This window comes from Leptonychotes weddellii, chromosome 2, assembly GCF_054177405.1.
Source record: "Leptonychotes weddellii isolate Sample4059 chromosome 2, ASM5417740v2, whole genome shotgun sequence".
Lineage (NCBI taxonomy): Eukaryota > Metazoa > Chordata > Mammalia > Carnivora > Phocidae > Leptonychotes > Leptonychotes weddellii.
The window spans coordinates 50,785,022-50,809,660 of NC_138370.1; the positions used below are offsets into that span (position 1 = coordinate 50,785,022).

At 38.1% G+C, this 24,639-nt stretch overlaps 1 protein-coding gene across 1 annotated transcript in view; it reads right to left on the bottom strand.

Moving 5' to 3' along the window:
- Positions 1-24,639, bottom strand: part of ANXA10 (annexin A10) — a 105,400-nt gene that overhangs the window by 28,138 nt on the left and 52,623 nt on the right. The gene's annotated exons all lie outside the window — the stretch shown is intronic.

Genomic DNA, 24,639 nt, shown 5'->3' on the forward strand with positions numbered 1-24,639 from the left:
ATATATAGAGTATATTCAGTTTTACTTTAAAAATATGCAATATTCTAGTTTGGAGGTGATTCAATAATAGAATTCAAGTTAAAGATGCCAATGAGGCATAATAAGCTCTATTGGAATAAAAAAATGAAATAGTCATTATTTTCATTTTATTTACTATAATCTGACAACACCATTCCTATATTGTGGATTTTCTTTTTAGCAAATAAAAGCACTTATCCATAAGGTGGTAAATGGTAATACCGAGAATCTGTTGAATTTTTGCTAGGGTCAGTACAATTCATTTAATGAGCAATTAATACATGTCTAGAGTTGTGTCAGGTGCTTGGAGTATATACCAGAAGCATAAGATCCCCTCTTCCATAGAACTTATATTGTATTTAATTCCCTCCTTATGCACCATTGACTATTTCTAATTTCTTTACCAAATGGTTGTTAAGGTGATATGAGCCAGGCACTCTTCTAGGTACTGGGGCTATATCAATGAATAAAACATATATATCATATATATACATATGAGCCTGTGAAACATATTCTTATGCATTCTCATGCAGGAGCATAAAAAATTTTTTGAATGAAAGATCGCAGTTATTCAATACTGTTTGATTTAATACTGTTTCCAAGACATAGTGTTAGGTGCTGGAGAAAAGCAACAGAGTCTCTGTTTTCAAGGAGATTCACATTCCACAAACCCAGAGATAACAAGTAAAAATGTGAGCTAATACACTTTCTAAGGCTTTCAAATGTCATTTTTCACAGCATAAGATCCTAAAGTAGTAGTACAAAACAGTTAGAAGAATTCAGATAAAAGATCAGAATAGATTTATAGGATTAGGGAACTAGGTCACTTTTAGACCAGAAAGGACAAGTAACACTGTGACAGGAGATGCAGAAGCCATTTGTATGGTTAATTTTATGTGTCAGCCTTGTTGGGTCACAGTACCCAGATATCAGGTCACACATGATTCTAGATGTTTTTGTGAAGGTATTTTGTAGATGAGATTTTTACATCAGTAGGCTTTGAGTAAAGCATTATTCTCCAAAATATGGGTGGCTCTCATCCAGTCAGTTAACAGCTTTAATAGAAAAAGGCTAACCTCCCTTGAAGAAGAGAGAAGTCTGCCAAGAGACCACCCTTGGAATTCAATTGCCGCTCTTCCCTGAGACTCCAGCTTGCAGGCCTACCTATGGATTTCTGAGTTTGCCAGTCACCATGACCACATGAGCTAATTCCTGAAAATCTCTCTCTCTCTCTCTCTCTAGCTAGACAGAGATAGATCATGTCACTCTCCTTGAACTGTTTTCCATTGCTCTTACAGGAAATTTTGAGCTCCTTATTATATCCTTGCTATAAGGTCTTACATGACTTGGAAAGGGAGAGAGCGAGTGAGGGAGAGGGATTGAGGGGGAGAGAGAGAGAGAGAGAGATTTTTTTTTCCCTTTAATTTGATATGTAGGAGTAGGTGTGGGTCTGGACGGCAGGGCAGGGCCAGGATGGGCTGGAATGTGCTGAGCGTCAGAGGTGGCTCAGAGGACGGCTGAACCAGCCCTGCGGACTGCGCAGGTGAACAACTCTCCCCAGAGGGAGCCCCATCTCGCGGGATCTCGGAGCTCCTCCACCGGAGCCCAGCGCCGGCAGGGGATTCCTGTGATGAGAAACATCTGCGTGCCGCAGGTGCCAGAGACCCCCTTCCAAGGCTCGTCCGTAAGGAGTCTGGCTCACGCCACCTATCAAGCAGATGTGCACATATATTCATATTATGTTGGTTCTGTTTCTCTGGAGAACCCTGACTAATCCACATTCGAAAAGGTAAGTCAGTAAAAGAGCAGTGCGCAGCTGGTGGGTAGTCCTTGTGTCTGCGTATGTGTGTTTTCGTATGTGGTTGTGAATAAGTCAATCTGAAGGGACTGAAAGATCCACTTGAGGAGAAGATGAGTATTAAATTAGACTTATAGCACAGAATTATGTGATGACTGGATCTTTGCTCCTGTGGGAACTCAGGAAGCAGGGCAGCTTTTGGTGACAAAGGAACTCTAAGCTTATGTTCCATTAATTCACCAAATAATTATGCTTCTTAAAATGATGATTTTTTTAAAAAAGATTTTATTTATTTATTTGAGAGAGAGAGAACTCATGAGCAGGGGGAGGGACAGAGGGAGAGGGAGAAGCAGGCTCCCTGTTGAGCAGAGAGCCCAATGTGGGGTTCCAGCCCCTGAGGTCATGACCTAAGGTGAAGGCAGAGGCTTAACTGACTGAGCCACAGAGATGCCCCAAAAGTGATGATTTTTTTCTCAGTATGCATTATCAAGAGATATAAATCTTGATTAATATTACTATTTTAACTTTAATTTCTACTCCTTAAAAATTTTCAACGTAGTATCTTTTATGTAAAAAAAAAACAACAAAAAAACCCCCAAAACAACAAAATACCAAACCTGTGCCCTTGGAATTATTTCCACGAATAATTTCCCATTATTTAGTTGTTTTAAACATCTAGGATACAATGCTTACTTTTTTTCTTAATGGTCTCTCTCAGATAAAATTTTAAGAAAATACTTTTTTAAATGGACTCACAAATTCATGTAGGGACTCTATCAAAGTCTGCAATTGACCTAATAACTACCTTTTATTAAAAAATTACAAAGTAATTTTAATCTCCCTTACTCTTCCTCATCTCTAAGTCAATTCTACCTTGCATAGGTGTTTTGAGGGTGAAGTCGAGTAGGTGTGGTACTTGGCTCTTGACAACCTACACTCAAACTTCAACTTTGTCCTTAGGATCATGCTTTCTGTCTTAGACATGAAAATAGAAGATTAACTCCCCAGCTATGCTGTCCTGACTGGGCTTTCTTTGCTTTCTCAATCCTCTGCCCATTCACTCTTTCCCATGCCCACCTGTAGCTCCTTGAGATGTTTCCTTCAATATGGCTTGTAATGTGCCTCTTTGTGAATTTGTTCTCTCGCTACAACACAATTAACTTCAAAACTAATGATAAAAGTGTATCTGGAGAATCCCAAATATTTGGAAGTTAAAAAATGTATTTCTGCATGATCCAAGGATAAAATTATAAATCACAAGGAAGTTAGAAAATACTTTCAATTTACTGAAGGTGAAAATGGAACATGTTAAAATTTGTGGGATGCAGCTAAGACAGTGTTTGAAGATAAATTTTTAGCTTTAAAATATTTATATTATAAGAAAAACATATGAAATAAATTACCTAAGGTTCCACATCAAAAAAACTAGAAAGAAAATTAAATTCAGAATAAGAAGGAAGAAAATAACAGGATCAGAAACCAATAAAATAGAAAATTGATAAATACTAGAAACTGTCAACAAAGTAAAAATCCAGTTCTCTAAAATTGGTAATGTTAATAAAATTCTAATTAGATTGATCAAGAAAAAAAGAGAGAAAATACAAAATACCAATATTGGGAATGTAAGAGTGGCATGTACAAATACCACAGACATTAAAGGAAGAAGAAATATTATGAACACATTAATGCCACTAAGTTTTAAAATTTAGTTGAAATGGGCCAATTTCTTGAAAGATAGACATTATCAAAGAAAACTCAAGCAGAATTTTACACTCAATCTGAATCTCCTTATATTAAAGAAATTGAATTCATAATTAACCCCACCTTGCCCATCTCTAGACCCCGGTGCAATCACTGATAAAATCCATCAAACATTTAAGGTAGAAATAAAGTCAACTCTATACAAAATCTTCTAGAAAACTGTAGATGAAAGGGGCGCCTGGGTGGCTCAGTCATTAGGCGTCTGCCTTCGGCTCAGGTCATGATCCCAGGGTCCTGGGATCAAGCCCCGCATCAGGCTCCCTGCTCCGTGGGAAGCCTGCTTCTCCCTGTTCCACTGCCCCTGCTTGTGTTCCCTCTCTCGCTGTGTCTCTCTCTGTCAAATAAATAAATAAAATCTTAAAAAAAAAAAACTATAGATGAAAGATGACTTCTCAATCTATTTTATGTGGCCAGTATTGCCCTAATAACAAAATCAAAAAAACTTCCATGCAAAGAAAATTGCACATTGATATTCCTTATGAATGCAGATGCAAAAAAACAATGTGTGCCCAAATATTTATAAATCAAAACCATCAATATATAAAATATGTCAAAAGAATGACATGTAATGACGAGGAATGCAGGGTCAATTTACACTTGAAAATCAATAAATACAATTCCTCATTTTAGCAGTAAAGGAGAAAAGCTGCATGATATCAGTAGATATAGCAAAAGCATTTGAAAAAAGTTTAACACATAAACATAGTAAAAACTCTTAGGAAAGAATGAATAGAAGGAATTTCCTTCATGTTGACGGAGGGCATTTATAAAAACTTTAGAGTTGAGATGATACCTAGGAGTGAAAATTGAATACTCATGCCCTAAGATTGGGAACAAGGCAAAGATATCTGCTCCTACTGTTTGTATTTAACATTATGTGAGAGGTATACACCTAAAAAGCAAAGCTAAAACTGTAAATCTTGTAGAAGAAAGCATAGGAACAAATCTTTGAGTCTTGGTGTAGCGAAGAATTCTTGGATAGTACATAAAAGTAACATCCATAAATGAAAAAATAAATGATGAATTTGACTTCATCAAAATAAAAACTTCAGTTCTTCTAAGGAAACCACGGGTGTTGTTTCACATGTCTGACAATAGACTTTGCCCGGAAGGTATACAAATTTCTTAAAACTCAGTAATAAGACAACAACCTGATTAAAAATGCAAAGGATTTGAACTGATAGTTAACCTGAGAAAATAAGCAAATGGGAAATAAGCCCACAAAATGATACTTACCATTAGTCATTAAAATAATAGGAAGTAAAGCCACAATGAGGTAGCACTACACATTCTTTTGAATGGCTAAAATTACAAAGACTGATCATATTAGGCATTAGCAAGGATGTGGATCATCTGGAAGTATCATATTTGTGAAAACTCATCAGGTTGTACTGAAATGAATGTTTTATATAAATTGTACCTCAATATTGTGGATTTTAAATTTTATTTTAACATGTTATTTTGGCATCTACAAAGTGAATATTTTCTAAGGCTTCAATTTATTTAACTCTTTCAAATAGAGTTACTTTACTGTATTTATATGCTGTACTAGTTAATACCTAGTTTCAAAGTATCATCTAATTTAGTAGTTTTTAGCATTTTTTTTCCACACTAGAATTATACACCCATCATAACACTGGTGTGATAAAGCAATGATTCTTTAATTAGGCTGGGGTGGGGGGCCATATGAGAATCTTAGGTGAGAGGAAGAGTTTGTAAATTTATTCAGATGAGTAATATAATATCCTGTTTGGAGGTAGGATGCTTGTTCTTTCATTCCAACTGAACATTACTGAAATGGAGAAAAACAGGACATATGCAGTTAATTCTAGCTCTAAATGAACATTGAATTGATATGGAAATCTGAATGTTTTGAAAGAGACTTGGATGCCAGTTATTCCAATGTCCCTTCTAGTTCAGAGAGAAAAGGTCCTAATAGTGGAGATTGAAGCAGAGGAGTGTGCTGATTATATTAACCACTAAGATTTAATGTTTACTATCTGTTAGACAGGATTCTGCATGTTAGAATAACAGTAATAGTTCTTTACAACACGGAACTATAAACATCCCATGATATAGGTGAGAAAATTGTGGCACATAGAGCTTAAGTAGCAAGTTCCGTATAACTACACAAGTAAGTGACAGAGCCGGGATTCTGGCCTTCTGGTCTCTTTTTCCATGTTATATATGCCATAGAAAGCCACGAGTGATATATAAGCAAGTTAATAACAAAACATATAGGTGGTGAATGTAGTGTTTATGAACTTTTAAATCTAGTGGCAGTGCATCGAAGGTTTAAATGCAGACGGACCAATGTAATATACTTTTAGAAGATAATGGTAGCTGGCAGCTGATGGAAAGGTAGAAATATTAGAATTATCATTTCTTATGAGCTTTCCTCTAACTCTAACCGAAGTTGATTATTTCTTTGCCACCATTGCTCTATCTTTGCATTTATTACACTAGATTTTCCTGACTATATTATATGCATTTATTTCCCCCAAAAGTCTATCAGGACACAGACTTTCACGTAAATTTTACTAAATTCACCATCGATCTCTAGCACAGTGCTGAGTATAGAATGTGCAGAGGATATATATATATATATATATATAATATATATATAATTTATAAGTGAATATATAAACAAATGTAAGAATAAATGAATGAATGTTCATTCATTAAGAGAAAAAACTCTATTTTACTGATTATATGTAAAGGATAAAGTCAGTGTTCAAGCTGACAGTCACTTGGGCATTGCAAGTCATTTATTTGTCTACAGTATCTGTGATGACCATTCCTCCCAAATATTTGTAACAACATCTTCAGTTACTCTGCATATTATGTCATCCTATGCGTAGTAACGCTGAACACGGATCTGTGTATTCCGCCGCAGACCGAGATTAGTAATGCCACTAGATGGCGCTGGCATATCTTTGTTTTGTAACTCAGGTGTGCGTGCGTGCGCCTGTACTCGGCTATGGTAAACCGATTTTATAAAAGATGTCAATGAAATTATGTGATTTCTGTGAAGGAAGCAGTATCAGATATCGGCTAATGCCATTAGAGTGTACAGGTTGTGGAGGTAAAGTATTTAGGTTTGTATCCTGGATGTGTGAAGTGGCAGCTATGAGATTGCAGGCAGGTTGCTTAATCTCTTTGTATCTGCTTCCCTATCTGCAGAGTGAACATAACAACAGCGTCTACTTCGCGGGTTGATGTAAGTATAAAAATATTTAATTCAAGTGAAAGTCTTAAAATATTTTTCTGGCACATATTAGGTACTCAAAAATGTCTTTTTATTTTCTTCAAAAACTCCTAAATAATTTGCTACAGATCAAAAATGGCTGATACCGGACTGTCTCCCTCGCTCTCCTCTCTATCTCTCTTTGCTCTCCACATCAGAATTTTATCTATTATATTGTATTTCTCACAACTTTTGTATTATTCAATTGTCAGTAAATTCTGTTGTCTCTAACTTAGAAATATATCCAGAAACTGAGGATTTCTTACCACTTTCACTGCTACAACCCTCATCCAGGCCACTACCGTCACTCCCCTATGTTAAGGTAATAGCCTCCAAATGAGTTTCCCTTCTGTCTTTGCACTTTACAGTCTCCCCTCAGCACACCCTGACAGTGCGATCCTGTAAAAATACAAATCAGATCAGTCACTCCTCTGCTCGAAATGTCCTTTCTCACTCTACACTTCAGGATAAACTACAACTGTTTTCATGTAGTTGAGCTCACATTAAGCAAATGAGCCAGGTATTTTATTCCATGCAAATGCCAATGTCTTTCCAGTGACTCACAAGGTACACAGTATGTTCTTGGTCACTTCTCTGCCCTCATCTCCTACTCCTCTTCTCCATGCTCCTGATTCCTCTCCCACTTAAGCCGGCTTCTTACTGATCCTGGAATAGCAGACCTATTTCCACCTCAGGGCCTTTGCTTTTGCCTTTCACTCTTCCTTGAGTGTTCTTTCTCTAGATATTCACATGGATCGCCCCCTCCCTGTCTTTTTAATAAAGCTTGCCTTTGTCACACTATTTTAAATTATACCTGGTTCCCTAGTACTTGCTAGGAACTTACCAGCCTTTATCTTTTTTCCATAGCACCGTTACTTTCTAACAAGACACATTTTACTAATTTTTTTTTTTATCTGTCTCGCCCAGGTAGAATATAAGTTCCATCATGGCAGGGCTTTTGGTCTGTTTTATTCATGGCTATTTCACCAGCCCATAGCATTGTGCCTGCTACATAGTAAGCACTTACAAAATTGGTATACAATAAATAAATGAATGAAGACTACTTATAATTCAACAGTTATTTATTTGGAGTCATTCTTGGCTATTCAAAGATGAACAAGTGAAGGTCCCTATCCCCAAGCAGTTTTATTTAGTGGAGGGGGCAGAAACACAGGAATTATAATTACCTTGCAATGCAAAATGTGCTAAGTGCTATCGTAGTAGAAATAGTATGATATTATCAGGACATCTGGAAGGAGATATTACTTTCTGTGGGGAAGATAAATATTGAATAATATGTTTAAATAGCTAATCTCTGCATGTTCAAAGAGGAGCCTTCAAATAGGTGCTCTAATTAAAGCCTTAAATTTTCACTGGGAGTTATATAAATAACTTTGCAGATACAACCTTTGGAGTGTTAGTTTCCCCAGCCTGACTGCCTCTACTTTCTTGTTCGCCAAAAATTTGCCCTAAAGGAACTCTGTAGGAATCACGGCTTGGCCTTGCATTAAGCTAATGAGTACTTGCTCTTCAAATTGAGCTGCTCTATGCTGCTGATGAAACTGTAGATTACCCATGGTGCAGCTCTTCTGACCACTCCATTTAAACTAAAAGTAAAATGGTAGTTTCTTCTTCCTTGTTCCTCTTACCTTTATATAATTATGTGTAATCAGGGGCAAGAAGTAGACATATGACTAACATTTTGCTTGTCTGAATATGCTCAGGGGAACATTTTTATATGCTTTTAACTTATATGCCTTTTTGTATTACCGTAAAAAATGATATTTGCTCTTTAAACACTCGGTGATGTAGGCCCATATAAAGTATGCCTTAGAATTTCTCTTAATTCTACCTTCCCCAATATTCATTGTATAAATACTCACATGATTTTATTTATTCTGTCATAAAAACACTCGTGCAAGCTGCATTGTCATCTCACAGTGGTAAGTGAATATTCTTTTGAACAGCTCCACTTTGTAGATGTTTTCACAGTTTACTTAATGATTCAGTTTTCAGTGGAAATTTGAGCTAATTTTTGTCTGGTAATGATGATAATACTTTGGTCTCCTGGAGAGACATAGTATATTAAAACTGAAGTCCTCCCCCGTAAACACCATAATAACAATAACATTCTTTTAAAAGTATGCTTGATTTCAGAATAAAGAGAAACGTCTGGGTGTAAAAACCAAGGGATAAATGAAAATCAGAGGATAAGCAAAGGAGCTGATCTTGGAGATGACCTTGCAGGTGACTGGGGAGAGTAGGGGTTGGTTTTGAGAACTATTTGTTTTGGGTTTTAGTGCCCAGTGTGGGACATTATATGAGGACAAGAGAGCATTTATGGGGCTAGTGTAATACAAGGAACTAAGTCTGAAACCTCTATGAGGTTGGGAACCTCAAAGAATTATACCCTCAGTAAAAGTATGAACTAGGAAAAAAAAATACCATTCAGCATTGGAAGATGAGCAGAAAGCTAACCTTTCATTGTCTGGGTTTTAAGTAGAAGGATATTTTCCCTGAAAATTCAGAATAATGCAGCTGTATCTCCCTTGGACTTAACTTTGAAATTTATTCAACTGTACCCATATGAACTGAGACCTCTATGAGGAGAAATCATCATGAATGTTGATCCAGGGCTGGTGATTCTCCTGGGACACCAGGAAGAAGCAAATGCCAAACAAATCTAGAGAGATTCTCTGACTCTCCAGGAAAAAAAAAATTCTCACTGAAAAAAATGAGCATCACTTTAAAAGTTCTCACAATAAAAATATGGTATGCACTTAGAATCAATTTTTCTAGTGGATAGACCGTGGACTCTACAAACAACTGAATTAAAACCTCAATTTGAGACAATTGATAACAATAGGAAAGAACACTATGAAAAAAAAAGACACTTAAAAAGAAGACAAATTAAATTCTAGAAATGAAAAACTTTTAGAATTTAAAAACACAATATATTCTTTAAAGAGTAGCTAATAAACAACTGAACTGGAATTAGTAAATTGGAAAACTACCTGAAAAAAATTATTAAAAATCCCACAGAAACAGACAAGAAATAGATGATATGAATATAAGGTTAAGAGACTTGGGAGACTGAATGGCAAGAACAAACTTTTGTTGGATAGGATTTACAGCAGGAGAGAATGTGGACAATACCAGGGAGACACTATTTCAACTATCATATAATATGTGAATCCTCAGTTATGTAGATAAAAGTACATGAGCCTATTGACTAATAATGTAAAACTGCAGAATACCAAAGATAAAAAAAAAATCTTTAAAGCAAACAGAGAATAAAAGGTAATCTACAAAGGAAAACTCTTAATGAGAGAAGGGATTTCTCAAAAGTTACTAGTGAAGGCCAGGAAAAAAAATTAAAATTATATCTGCAAAGACCTAAGGATAAGTAACTGGAATTCAGCCAAGAATGCTATAGCCATCTAAACTAATATTCAACACTGAAAAAAAAAAGGATAAAGGTATTCTTAAGGAGAAGACTGGAGTAATTTAACAATCATTTGTTATTTCTGGAAAAAAAATGCTAAGAAATGTCCTTTGGAAAAATGACATTGAGATCAGAGACATGGAGTTGGATATTAGAAGAAAAAGGAACAAAGAAATAGAAAATTATGGATAAAAGTTAATAAGCATTAACTTATCAAAAGCATAATAAGGATTAATTTGGGGGAGTATAAAACAAGGTAGAATAAAAATATTCAACAATAATAGTATCCTGCCTGGAAAAGTCTCCTAGCTCTTATGTTAATACCAGTCAAACACAAGGTGTCATCACAGAGACAACAGCCGCACTGCTACAGAATCCATTTCAAAGATGGACTCACTAAAAACCTTTTCAAATGTTAGCCAACTCCAAATCAGTCAAAAGGACCAAACCCTGTGCCTGTGGCCAGAACAAAATGCGGCTCTGGCTACTGAGTCAAGAGTGCACCAAGTTGGGGCACCTGGGTGGCTCAGTTGTTAAGCATCTGCCTTTGGCTCAGGTCATGATCCCAGGGTCCTGGGATCGAGCCCCACATCAGGCTCCCTGCTCCGCGGGAAGCCTGCTTCTCCCTCTCCCACTGCCCCCTGCTTGTGTTCCCTCTCTCGCTGTGTCTCTCTGTGAAATAAATAAATAAAATCTTAAAAAAAAAAAAGAGTGCACCAAGTTCATCAACAGTGATGAACTTATGTTTATTTGTCTCTCCTGAGAATGCTTATAAGTACCAAAGGAGATGCTCTTGATAAGAAATGAGCCACATATAGGGAAGTGCTTCTGCCTATAGCACAAATGGGGAAGGTCCCATAACTGCAGTGATTACTATCTGCTACCCATCTCTGTGACAGACGGGTTTGTTGATTGGAACCTCTGGCAAGAAGAGGCAGCATCTCGGAGGTGCCTCTTGGTGTCTTAAACTTATTGCCTTCCTGATACAACTTCTGGGTACGCCACTTTTGAAAAGCAGCTATCGGCTTGCTGCCGGACTCAGAAATTGAATGCCTGATAGTCTCATTTTGGTGGGTCAACTGGGACTCAATGACCAGCAAGGTGGGAAGAAATCAACAAGTCTCATCAAATGGAAATGGCACACCGAAGAAAACAGCTGGCCTGGCCCCAGAAATATCATGATTTTAAATGAAAAAGTGGCATTCATTTGGGGAAACTTTAACCCCATTCTGCTTCTTGAAACAAGCTGCTGAATCAATGGAGACTTCAGTCAGTTGCCCTAAATGCCTTGACTTGGTTTATTGATGGTTCAGATATGCTAAAACCAAATGATGTCCACTGGGCTGCTGTGGTTGTTCAACTCAGTGATAGCTGTGAAAAACCAAAAATGGGCCATTTTTGTTCAATGGGCAGAGATCAAGGCTGTTTTCATAGTTCTGGCCAGTATCCCCCTTGATAAACTTTTTCATCTTTTTATTCACTCTTGGACTGTTAGACCTTTCTCTTTGGTTTAACACTTAGAAAAGTACAGATTCCATATGAAAAAGGAATTTCTCTGGGGCAGTAGTCTGTCGAAACTGTGGCTGCTGATGGGAACTTTGGTGTCACTCTCACAGATGTCCATACTAAAGGCTTATTTCCTGATGAGACCCTGATCAAGCCTGCATTGCCCAGATTATACTGTTGCTACCTGGATCCATTATCATACTGGACATCATAACACATATGCCATCATAAACTGGACATGTAGTAAAGTATCTTATGTGTCTGATGCCAAGGTTAGCATTTCTTGCCAGCTTTGTGAGTCTAGTCAGAACTTGACCTGCCTCACTCATTGTGAGGGAAATCATCATTCAGAGGGCATTGCTCCTGCACAGCCTTGGCAGATGGAATGCATCAGACTTGGTCCCCTCTTGAGGTTACTAGAAGTCATGGGAATTGTTAACACTTTTTCAAACTATAGCACTGCTGTTCCTGTTCAGTCAGCTGACTCTGGATACAAATATGGTCCTTGAATCTAATCTGTGTCATGTGTTTGACTTTCCAGACTATTTGCAGTCTCACCATGGTTCAGTGTTTATTACAAAAATCACTCAACAATAGACTGATAGTTAAGCTATCTGATGGACCTTCCATAGTCTCCACCATCCAAAGGCTTCTGGTATTGGTGATAATTGATTGACTCAGTAAAATTTCTGACTTTGTCTTCTTTACCTCCTTCTGATGTACACAGCTTAGCAGGGCAGTTGGTCACTGAATGCAGTTTTCACTCCTGGATAATAATCATAATGAAGTATGTATATATATATATATATATATATTTGGTCTTCAACCCCCATGCCTGGCATAGAGCTCCTAAAACCTTGTCCTTTTCTGATAGGAGTGAGAGGATAATCTTTTGTTATTCATTATAACCCCCTTTCAGTCATATCTGAGTTTATGCCAATAAGGTGATCTTAGAGGAAGGGGGCTGATTGCCAGAGGATTGGGTTGGAATCCTCAGCCCTACTGATCTTTAGGGAAGAGAGAAGGGCTGGAGACTGACTTATTCACCAGTAACCAGTGATTCAATCCATTGTGCTTATACAATGAAGCCTCTATAAGAACTCTAAGTGTACAGGTTTAAAGTTGAAGCTTTCAGGTTGGTGAACACATCAAAGTTCTGGGAAAGTGCCATGCCCAGAGAGGGCATGGAAATCCCTCATCCTGTCCCACATACCTTGCCCTGTACATCCCTGCCATTTTGTTGTTCTTGAGTTGTATCCTTTATAATAAACTAATAATCATAAGCATAACACTTTCTTGAGTTCTGTGAGCCATTCTAGCAAATTATCGAATTCAAGGAAGAAGATCTGGGAACCTCCAATTTACAGCCAGTCAGTCAGAAATACAGGTGACAATCTAGGATGTCTGAAGTGGGAGATAATTTTGTGAGACAGCCTTTAACCTGTAGGATCTGTGGTAACTCTGGGTAGTTAGTATGAGAATTGTTTAGCTTGAGGAAAATAATCCACACATTTGGTGTCAGAAATGAAGTGTTGAATAGTGCAGAGAGAAACAGGAGTTTTCTTATAATTATGTAGATCTATTTTGAAAAATTGGGATTCTATCCTGACCATTCCTGGGCATGATGATCCTTTTCTTTCTCCAACATTGTCAACCTCAGGGTGTACTGGTTGGTCTACTCTGTGGGTGGCAGTCTAAGAAAAAGTGTCCCTCCTGCATCTGACCCTTCCAAAAGAAAGTTTTGGGTGTGAGTTAGAAAAAATAAGAAAAATGATGAAGTTATAACTACTAGAAAAGTGACAATTTTATAATGGTGGAGTAAGAACGACAATCTTGGCACCTGGGGAAGGAATACCTAATCACACCACTTTGGCTCTAGAAGGTATTTAGGACGACCTCAACTCACTGGCCAACGTTGTTATGGATGATAGACTTGTTCTAGACTTCTTCCTTGTGGGCAAAGGTGAAGTCCTTGCCATCAGTAAATACCTCTTTCTGTATCTAAATGAAAACTTCAAACCAAGTAGAAAGGTCATTACTAAAACTTAAGAACAAGCCACTCAGCTTTTTAAGATAGGCCTTGATGATTTATGGAATTTGTTGAGTTCATTGGGTCTAGACCCCCTATGGGGGCATGGTTGGAATCAATACTGCCAATTGACCTCCCCCTGCTGCTTGGAATCCTTTGATAATTAAATGCCGTATAAGACAAATTGATGGATTTAGTCTCAGCCTTTGTTAGCCAGAATGATAGGAATGGCTCGGGGATTGGTGTGCTCGTAGGAAAAAAAGCCAGTAGTGAAAATGGCATGTAGTGAAATGAAATGAGTTGTGATGTTGTTGGAAGACCATTTTCTGTAGATCTCATGTTTCTGAATGTTACACAGAGTGAGGCACTGACAGCCCTTTGTTCTAGACTAGCTTTCCAAAGATGTTTATATAGTGAATAGTATCATAAGATATAGTGTTTCCCTTACGAGCAATGGGCAGCCATGCATTCTGATTTAAGTTTCTTATCTTACGGTTTCTCTTCTGCAGTGCAACCCACTGCATGTGCAGGTGTTACTTGGTCATCTTTGCCTTGACTTTTGGGATTGAGGCTCAGGGAACTCTTGCAAAAATTCTGACGCTTTGGCAACTGCTGTGACCATGAGTGATAAACTGTATTTTGTCTTTGACTCAGAGTCTCCTGTCTTCTACCAGTATCTATGTTATCTTGGCTCGTTAGCTTGCTATCTTGTATGTCAGAGTCTCATTACCTTTCACGTTTTTGACAGAAGTTTGTACAACGTAATTTGAAATTAATCCATATACTTGGAGAAAATATTTATAGTCTACATACACAAGAAATAACTGATGTCCAAATTATATAAATAACTACAAATCAATAAATGACAAGCTACTGAAAGAAAAATAAGAGAATCTAGAGTTAATTTAAAAGAGGAAGAAAACAGGAGGTTAAAAAATATGAAAAGATCTCAACATTACATTTTATCAGGGAAAAAGGCAAGTTAAAACCATAATTAGATCCCATTTATATCCATAAAATTGGTCACAACTTCAGAAGTTTTATGAAGATTTAAGGGAAATGAGAACCATTATATATTTATTGTAGGTGGGAGTGCAAATTTACAGAACTGTTTTAAGAGAGTGTTTTGAAGCCTAATTAGGCCTGGCTTTAGGAGTATCTAATTTTCTGTCTCCTTTCTTTTTACTTCCTTTCCTCCCTCTTTCCCTCCTTTCTTCTCTTCTTTCCTCCCTCCAGCTCTCTGTTCCTCCATTCCTCCCTGGCAGATTGTATGTTATTTTAAAGGCAAACAATTGCTCAGGCTGTAACAAGCATATATAGAGGTTTTTCTAAACTTACAAAATTTTGATTGCTTTTATAGAAAATTATCTTGAAATTATAAATTATTTTCCTGGTAGTTAAGTTTCACCAAAAGGAGTATATCTAATCCATTATATATTTGAAAGATAAGGTAGTTGGACCATTTTAAATTACTTAATTCATGCTTATATAATTGATCTGTGATAAATTGTGTAATGAATTTAAGCTTTTGAGGCTAAAACTACATCTACCCCTCACTTCTAAAGTAAAAGTGAGGATAGAGGAAAAGATGCCACACCTGTTACTTGTGCTAGTGACATGATAATACTACCTCTAAAGTAGCTAAGATAATTTTCTAGCCAGCTACTTCCTAGGTATGTTGATAGTTCAAGATCTATATTTTTAACCATGAAGCTAAGACGTAATAGGAAAAGAAAAAAGTGTTATGAGAACAAGATGGGTCTGAAGAGTGAACTTGAACTCTGCACACATTCACAAGTCTGTTTTTTTCCATTGGACATTCTTTCCTGCTTTGTCAAAGATTAGTTGACCATATAGTTGTGTGTCCATTTCTGGGTTTTCTATTCTGTTCCACTGATCTATGTGTCCGTTTTTGTGCCAGTACCATACCTGTCTTGATCACTACAGCTCTGTAGTCTGTACCTTGAAGTCTGGGAATTCTGATGCCTCCAGCTTTGCTTTTCTTTTTCAGGACTGTTTTGACTATTTAGGGTCTTTTGTGGTTCCATACAAATTTTAGGATTGTTTGTTCTAGCTCTGTGAAAAATACCGTTGGTATTTTGATGGGGATTGCTTTAAATGTATAGATTGCTTTGGGTAATATAGACATTTTACAATGTTTGTTCTTCCAATCCATGAGCATGGAATGTTTTCCCATTTCTTTGTGTCTTCCTCAATTTCTTTCGTAAGTGTTTTATAGTTTTCAGAGTAGAGATCTTTCACCTCTTTAGTTAGGTTTATTTCTAGGTATATTGTTTTTGGTGCAATTGTAAATGGGATTGATTCCTTGATTTCTTTTTCTGCTGCTTCATTATTGGTGTATAGAAATGCAACAAATATCTGTACATTGATTTTATCCTGTGAATTTGCCAAATTCATGTTTTAGTTCTAGCGATTTTTTGGTGGAGTCTTCTGGGTTTTCTACATAGAGTATCATGTCATCTGTAAATAGCAAAAGTTTGACTTATTCCGTGCTGATCTGAATTCCTTTTATTTCTTTGTGTTGTCTGATTGCTGAGGCTAGGACTTCCAGTATTATGTTAAATAGTAATGGTGAGAATGGACATCCCTGTTTTGTTCCTGACCATAGAGGAAAAGCCCTCAGTTTTTACCCATTGAAGATGATATTAGCTATGGGTCTTTTGATATGGCTTTTATGATGTTGAGGTGTGTTCCATCTATACCTACTTGAGGGTTTTTATCAAGAAAGGATACTGTAGGGACGCCTGGGTGGCTCAACTGATTAAGCGACTGGTTTCGGCTTAGGTCATGATCCCAGAGTCCTGGGATCGAGGCCCACATCAGGCTCCCGGCTCGGCGGGGAGCCTTCTTCTCCCTCTGACACTCTCCCCTCTCATGCTGTTTCTCTCTCTCTCTCAAATAAATAAATAAAATCTTAAAAAAAAAAAAAGAAAGGATACTGTATTTGGGCAAATACTTTTTCTTCATCTATTGAAGGACCATATGGTTCTTACCTTTCTTTTATTAATGTGATGTATCACATTGATTGACTTGTGAATATTGAACTACCCCTTCAGCCCAGGAATCAATCCCATTTGGTCATGGTGAGTAATCCTTTAATATACTGTGGGATTTGACTTGCTGGTATCTTATTGAGAATTTTTGCATCCATGTTCATCAGGGATATTGGTCTGTAATTCTCCTTTTTAGGGGGTCTTTATCTGGTTTTGGAATCAAGGTAATGCTGGTCTCATAGAATGAGTTTGGAAGTTTTCCTTCCATTTCAATTTTTTTGGAACAGTTTGAGAAGAATAGGTATTAGCTCTTTTTTTAAATGTTTGGTAGAATCCCCCTGGGAAACCATCTGGCCTTGGAATTTTGTTTGTTGGTAGATTTTTGATTACTGATTCAATTTCTCTGCTGATTATGGGTCTGTTCAGGTTTTCTATTTCTTCCTGTTTCAGTTTTGGTAGTTTGTATGTTTCTAGGAATTTGTCTATTTCTTCCAGATTGCCTAGTTTGTTGGCGTATAATTTTTCATAATATTCTCTTGTAATTGTTTGTGTTTCTTTGGTGTTGGTTGTGATCTCTCCTCTTTCATTCGTGATTTTATTTGCCTCCTTTCTCTCTTCCTTTTGATAAGTCTGGCTAGGGGTCATCAATTTTATTAATTCTTTCAAAGAACCAGCTCTTAGTTTCATTGATCTGTTCTGTTTTTTTTTGTTTGTTTGTTTCTATATATTTATTTCTTCTCTAATCTTTATTATTTCCTTTCTTCTGCTGGCTTTAGGCTTTATTTGCTGTTCCTTTTCTAGCTCGTTAAGGGATAAGGTCAGGTTGTATATTTGAGACTTTTCTTGCTTATTGAAGTAGGCCTGTATTACAATATACTTCCCTCTTAAGACTGCCTTTGCTGTATCTCAAAGGTTTTGGACTGTTGTGTTTTCATTTTCATTTGCTTCAATGTATTTTTAAATTTCTTTTTTCATTTCCTGGTTAGGCCATTCATTCTTCAGTAGGATATTCTTTAATTTCCATGTATTTCTGGTCCTTTCAAATTTTTTCTTGTGATTGACTTCAAGTTTCATAGCATTGTGGTCTGAAAATATGCATGGTATGATCTCAATCTGTTTGAGGGCTTGTTGAGGACTGATTGGTGACCCAGTATGTGATCTGTTCTGGAGAATGTTCCATGTGCACTCAAAAAAAAAAAAAGGGTATTCTGCTGCTTTAGGATGAAATGTTCTGAATAGATCTGTTAAATTCATCTGGTCCATTGTGTTATCCAAAGCCATATTTCTTTGTTGATTTTCTGCTTAGATGATCTGTCCATTGCTGTAAGTGGGGTGTTAAAGTCCCCTAATGTTATCGTAGTGTTTTCAATGAGTTTCTTTATATTTGTTATTAATTGATTTATATATTTGGATGCTCCCAAGTTGGGGGCATAAATATTCACAATTGTTAGATTTCCTTGATAGATAGACCCCTTAATTATGATGTAATGTCCTTCTTCATCTCTTGTTATAGTCTTTGGTTTAAAATCTAGTTTGTCCAAAATAAATATGGCTACTCTGGCTTTCTTTTGTTGTCCATTAGCATGATAGATGGTTCTCCATCCCCTCGTTTTCAATCTGCAGATGTCTTTAAGCTAAAATGAGTCTCTTCTAGGTAGCATATAGATGGGTCGTGTTTTTTTTTTTTTCTTAAAGATTTTATTTATTTGACAGAGAGAGACACAGTGAGAGAGGGAACACAAGCAGGGGGTGTGGGAAAGGCAGAAGCAGGCCTCCCATGGAGCAGGGAGCCTGATGCGGGGCTCGATCCCAGGACCCTGGGATCATGACCTGAGCCGAAGGCAGACGCTTAACGACTGAGCCACCCAGGAGCCCCGGGTCATGTTTTTTTATCCATTCTGATACCCTATGTTTTTGATTGGAGCATTTAGTCCATTTACATTCAGAGTGATTATTGGAAGATATGAATGTAGTGCCATTGTGTTAACTGTAAAGTTGGTGTTTCTGGTGATGTTCTCTGTTCCTTTCTAGTCTTTGTTCCTTTGGTCTTTTTTCCGCCCCCACTCAAAGAATCTCCTTTAATATTTCTTGCAGGGCTCGTTTAGTGGTCATGAACTCTTTTAGTTTCTGTTTGTCTAGGAGACTCTTTATCTCTCCCTCTATTCTGAATGATAGCCTTTCTGCATAAAGTATTCTTGGCTGCGTAGTTTTCCCATTCAGCACATTGAATATATCATGATACTCTCTCTTCTGGCCTGCTAAGTTTCTGTGGACAGATCTGCTGCAAACCTAGTCTGTCTTCTGTTACAGGTTAAGGGCTTTTTTTCCCTTGCTGCTTTCAGGAGTCTTTCCTTGTCTGTGAATTTTGTGAATTTGACTGTAATATGTCTTGGTGATGGCTGGCTTTTGTTGAATTTAATGGGAGTTCTCCATGCTTCTTGGATTTCAATGTCTGTTTCCTTCCCAAGATTAGGGAAATTTTCAGCTATAATTTGCTTAAATAAACCTTATGCTCCTTTTTCTTTCTCTTCTTCTTCTGGGACTCCTATAATATAAATGTTAATGTGCTTTAAAGAGTCACTGAGTTCCCTAAGTCTAGATTTGTGACCCACTACCTTTCTTTCCTCCTTTTTTCAGCTTCATTATTTTTCATAATTTTATCTTCATCACTGATTCATTCCTCTGATTCGTCCATCCTTATAATTACATCCATTCAGTTTTGCATCTCGGTTATAACATTTTTTTTTGAAGATTTTATTTATTTATTTGACAGAGAGAGACACAGCAAAAGAAGGAACACAAGCAGAGGGAGTGGGAGAGGGAGAAGCAGGCTTCCCATAGAGCAGGGAGCCCGACATGGGGCTCGATCCCAGGACCCTGGGATCATGACCTGAGCCGAAGGCAGACGCTTAACGACTGAGCCACTCAGGCGCCCCCTCGGTTATAACATTTTTTATTTTGGCCTGACTAGTTTTTAGTTCTCTTATCTTTTCAATAAGGGATTATCTAGGGTCTCTTTTGCTTTTTTCAAGCCCAGGTAGTATCCTTATAATTATCAAAAAAAAAAAAAAAAAAGGAAGCTAGATCCTGTTTCCCCTAAAGCTGAAGTTTTGCAGCACTCTATGATCAGTAGACTTGGTGCTTACAAGGGGTTTCTGCTACTCTTTTGGGGTTGGGGCCTGTTGTGCTGATTCTCAGGTAGACTTGCCCTATGGAGATACACCTGAAGGGCACGGGAGGGCGGGGCTGATGTAAGTGGCTCCAGCCTCCATTGGGTGATGCTGTTTTGCTCACTGAAGTCAGTCAGTGCTGGGGAGATAGTGGGAAATGAAGTTGCCTGTCTCTTTCTCTCTTGTCCACAGAGCAGGGAGTTCGCATCTGCTACTCTTCAGGAAGCCCTCAAAGAAGAACAAACAAGCACCTCTCTTGTGTCCCTGGCTTCTGTCAGATCCCTGCCTGCATCGGAGCTGTCCACTTGCCAAGTGGCACAATACTTCTGTGTTTTATCTTAGGCACAGAGTGAGTTTCACAACTCCAAATTTTAGAGATCTGTGGGGTAAGGATCCATGCTGTTCCTATAGGGGAGGGTCTCGCTGCACTGTAGCTGGTGCTGGTTTGTCCCAGAAATTGGTTGTGTGACCATGCAACTGTTCAAAGTTTTTTTTTTAATATTTTATTTATTTATTTGAGAGAGAGAGAGAGAACACCAGTGGGAGTGGGAGGGGCAGAGGGAGAAACAGACTCCCCAGTGAGCAGTGAGCCTGAAGTGGGGCTCGATCCCGGGACCCTGGGATCATGACCTGAGCCAAAGGCAGATGCTTAACCAACTGAGCCACCCAGGCGCCCCTCAACCATTCTAAGTTTATGGTAAAGTGCAGCCAAAAAGCCGGCACCAAGGTTTGCTGTCCCCAGCCGGTCTTTTTGTTCCTATGCTAGGGAACAGGGCAGCATGTTGGCACCACCAGTATTTTTGTCCCTAGAGAGGCTGTGCTACCATTCCCAAATGCACTCCAAGCAGGGGAAATGTTTCTCCCTGTGTGGCCCAGGGTATCCTCTGACTGTGCTGCCCACTCCCAGATTTCCACCTTCCTCTCCCACCGGAGCATTGCCAAGCCCATCAGGCATGACCCTGGCGGTGGTGTGGACCACCAAAACTTCAGACTTTGTGCTCCACTCTTTATAAAATCTTGTGGTAGATAGTCCCTCTCCTTTTTCCGGTCAGTGGTTTTGGGGAAGAATTTTTCTTGTGCAATCCCGTGTGTGCGCTTTCTCTCTCTCTTTCTCTCTCTCTCTCTCTCTCGCTTCTCTGTGATCAGGGTTCCTTCCCCTTCATAGCACCTGTGATTCTTTCCTCCCCAAATCAACTCTCCACAGCTCCTGTCTTCCACGATGTGGCTGATTTTCTATCTCTAGTTGTGCAGTTTTGATCTCTCAGTCCTCAGATAAATTTCTTGGGTGTTCAAGATGATTTGATATTTAACTGCCGAGCAGGGAGCCCGATGCGGGACTCGATCCCGGGACTCCAGGATCATGACCTGAGCCGAAGGCCGTCGCTTAACCAACTGAGCCACCCAGGCGCCCAAAATGCCCTATCTTTAAACACAGTTACTTTGGGAGATTAGGGCTTCAGCATTTAAATTTTGAGGGGCTGCAGTTGAGTCTGCAATGCCAGCTATGTGCCTGCCACTGTCATAAGTGCTTTGGACACATTAGTGAACCAAACAAAGATTCCTCTCCTTGTGGGGCTTATATTAGGGAGAGGTGGCAAACAATAAATAATAATTATATGTAAATAAATTATGTAGAATATTAGAAGGCAGTGAGTGTTATAGAAGAAAACCCAAAACAACAGGTGGAAGGGATCTGGGGTGCTGGCATAGGCTTTGGGGTAGGTGCCAGTTTTAAAAAGGGCAATCAGATTAGGCCCTTTTGAGTAGTGGACATTGAGCAAAGCCTTGAAGAATATGAGGGAGTTAATGGTATAGATATCTGCTCTTGTTAAATCTGGTATTTATTCAGTTGAAAACAGCAGGCGTATTGAGAAACTTTGAAAGACACGATTTAGAGCCAGATAACCTTGGTTTAAGTTCTAACTTTGTGTGACTCAGGGCAACTTAGCCTCTGCACTAAATTATATAACCAACACCACAATTTTAATGAATTCCAGATGCCAGGATATTTCAGAGCTGATTATCCCTGTTTCAGATGAACATTGAGAGAATAAATTACTGCAAGGTTGAATTTGAACCCCATTCAGGAATCCCTGTCTAATTGCTAAACTTATCAGATATGTATAGTTTCTCTGCCTAGCCCCAGAGGTGTTTTATTGTTCCCTTGGTTTCACTGCCTGGCTATAGCCTAGTACTTACTTTGGTGTGGAAGATAGGAGTGACCTCATTAATTATGTTGATAAATAAGTAAATAAAAAAGGGCGCCTGGGTGGCTCAGTCGTTAAGCGTTTGACGTCGGCTCAGGTCATGATCCCAGGGTCCTGAGCAGGGAGCCTGCTTCTCCCTCTCCCACTCCCCCTGCTTGTGTTTCTGCTCTCACTATGTCTCTCTCCATCAAATAAATAAATAAAATCTTTTAAAAAAATTATGTTGATAAATATGTCTGTCAGAGGCATTCCAAAAGGCTTTTCATTTGAGAGTAGGGATTAGTGTGCTTTGGGTGAGGAAAAGTGGTTGATGAAATTCAGCGGCTCTTCACTAATGTAAAATATCAAGTAATAAGTATTTATGAAGCATGCTTAGACTTGCACTTTGCTCAGCAGCTAAAAAAAATAATTCTGTCAAATCTTAATTATCCATATTAATAAAAAATAAAAATATCAAAGACTAACATACAGGAAATCTATAAACTCTCACCACAGCAAGGGAAAGATAGCAGAAGATAACAAAAGTATAAAGTGGATAACACAGGGATATCCCCTCCTTTTTTTAAAACAAAAATGTAAATAAGCAAAATATAATTTCTTAGATTCCCTTATTCTGTAAATGAAATTCATCTTCTATGTTAGAGCCTGGGCTGAGCTCTGGAGGGATAGTAGCGAGTAACCTGGTCCCTGATTTTCTAGGGGATTACAGTCTAGTCATCAAGAGAAAAGATTAAACCAACACAACCCAGTGTGTCAAGGCCATGTAGCAGTATGTCCAGGGAATTCTGGGACCCCAGCAGGAAGCACCTAGCCCAGGGCAGAGGGTGAGTGTGACAGGCAGAAAAGGTTTATAAGAGCAGCCAAAACTATGCCTTCACACTCTTTCAATAAACATAATTAAGCAATCTTGGCATGCTAAATAGACACTTGTGCTAAACTTTCTGGATGAAATGCATTCCAACTTTTGAGGATTTAGACTTGGGGAAAGGGAAACACATACAAGCAAGCTCACTAATGTGTCATTAGGGGCGGGGGCGGGGGGAAATTTTGTAAAGAATGCAGTAGCAGCACGAGTCCATTCCACTCTGTTTAGGGTTAGTGGTGTGAGGAAGTGTGCGGTGTCTGGGACGATGGGCAGATGTGCAGCTTGTGGAGGGGGGGAGTCAGGCCATTGAAATAGATAAAACACCCTGATTACAGGTAAGGGAGCAGGCACAGTTAATTTGTAGAAGTACGACTAGTTCAGTTTGGCTGCAGTCGGTGGTGTGTGAAGGGGGAGAGGGAATAAAATGGAGAACAGAAACAAGGTAAGCAAGGCTTTGTATGCCCTGGGTAGGTATTGGTTTATTCCATGGACCTGTGGATATTTGTGAGGCAGAAATAAGATAAACATTCAGGGACGGAATGAGGGAGGCAGAAATCTAGATTTGGAATCATTCTGGCTTCAGTGTGGAGGCTAGACCAGAGTGGGAAGGCACGAAGGTAGCAGGTACCAGTTATAAGTTTCACATTAGTCTGGGTACCAAATGAATCAAGACTGCGTAAGTGAGAGAAGAAGAGAGAAATGTGAGAGGAAAAATAATTTTCAAGGCTTGATAACTGACTGTATGACAAGGATATTTTGGAGGAAAGGGGCCAGCATGACTCGTTGTCTTCCACTGGTGAGATTGTGTTGTTAGCCAAGATTTCCATGCAATACAGATTGTTCAACAGAAGGTAGAGTTTAACAAACTTTGAGACCTTTGAGAGTATAAATTGTTCAATGTATTTTACATTCCTTGAGTATCTCATTTCTTAATGTTTTAATCTGTTTTAGTGTAATTTTGTAGAATATAGTAAAGTAATGCCTTCAACCTAAATTAACTTGATGTATAAAATGCAAAGATGTATGCAAACCTTTGGGTTAAAAAAACACTGAAAAATGACCATTCTTATGACATATGCCTATTAAAACAATATTAGATTAGTGATGCTAGAACTTTTATAGTTTTTATGTTCTCTTTCAAAAGAAAACTAGCACTGGTATCATAGGAATATAAGCTACGATAGCAGTTTTATCTGAAAAAAAAAGCATAACTGGTTTCCTTTTATGGCTAAATTCAACTAATATAACTAGTAGTGGTAGCTTCTTCGATTATTAATTTATTTTACAACAGAGAGCTATCCTTTATTTCATGTATTATAGCTGTTCAAAGACTGAGGTTTAGAGATGGAGTGAATTTATAAGAGCTAACTCTATAGAGAAAGTTTTATGATAGTGTTTCATCAGTAATGCTCAGTTGACAAAGTAATTGCATTTCAAGCCCTTTGACCTGAAGAGTTTTTGTTCTGAATCTGTGGTTTAAATGCATAACAAAAGAAAGGAATCTTTAATGGTACTTGCTTTGAAATTAGAATGTGATTACTTTAAAGCACTGTGGATAGTTTTATTGCCTTAAACTATT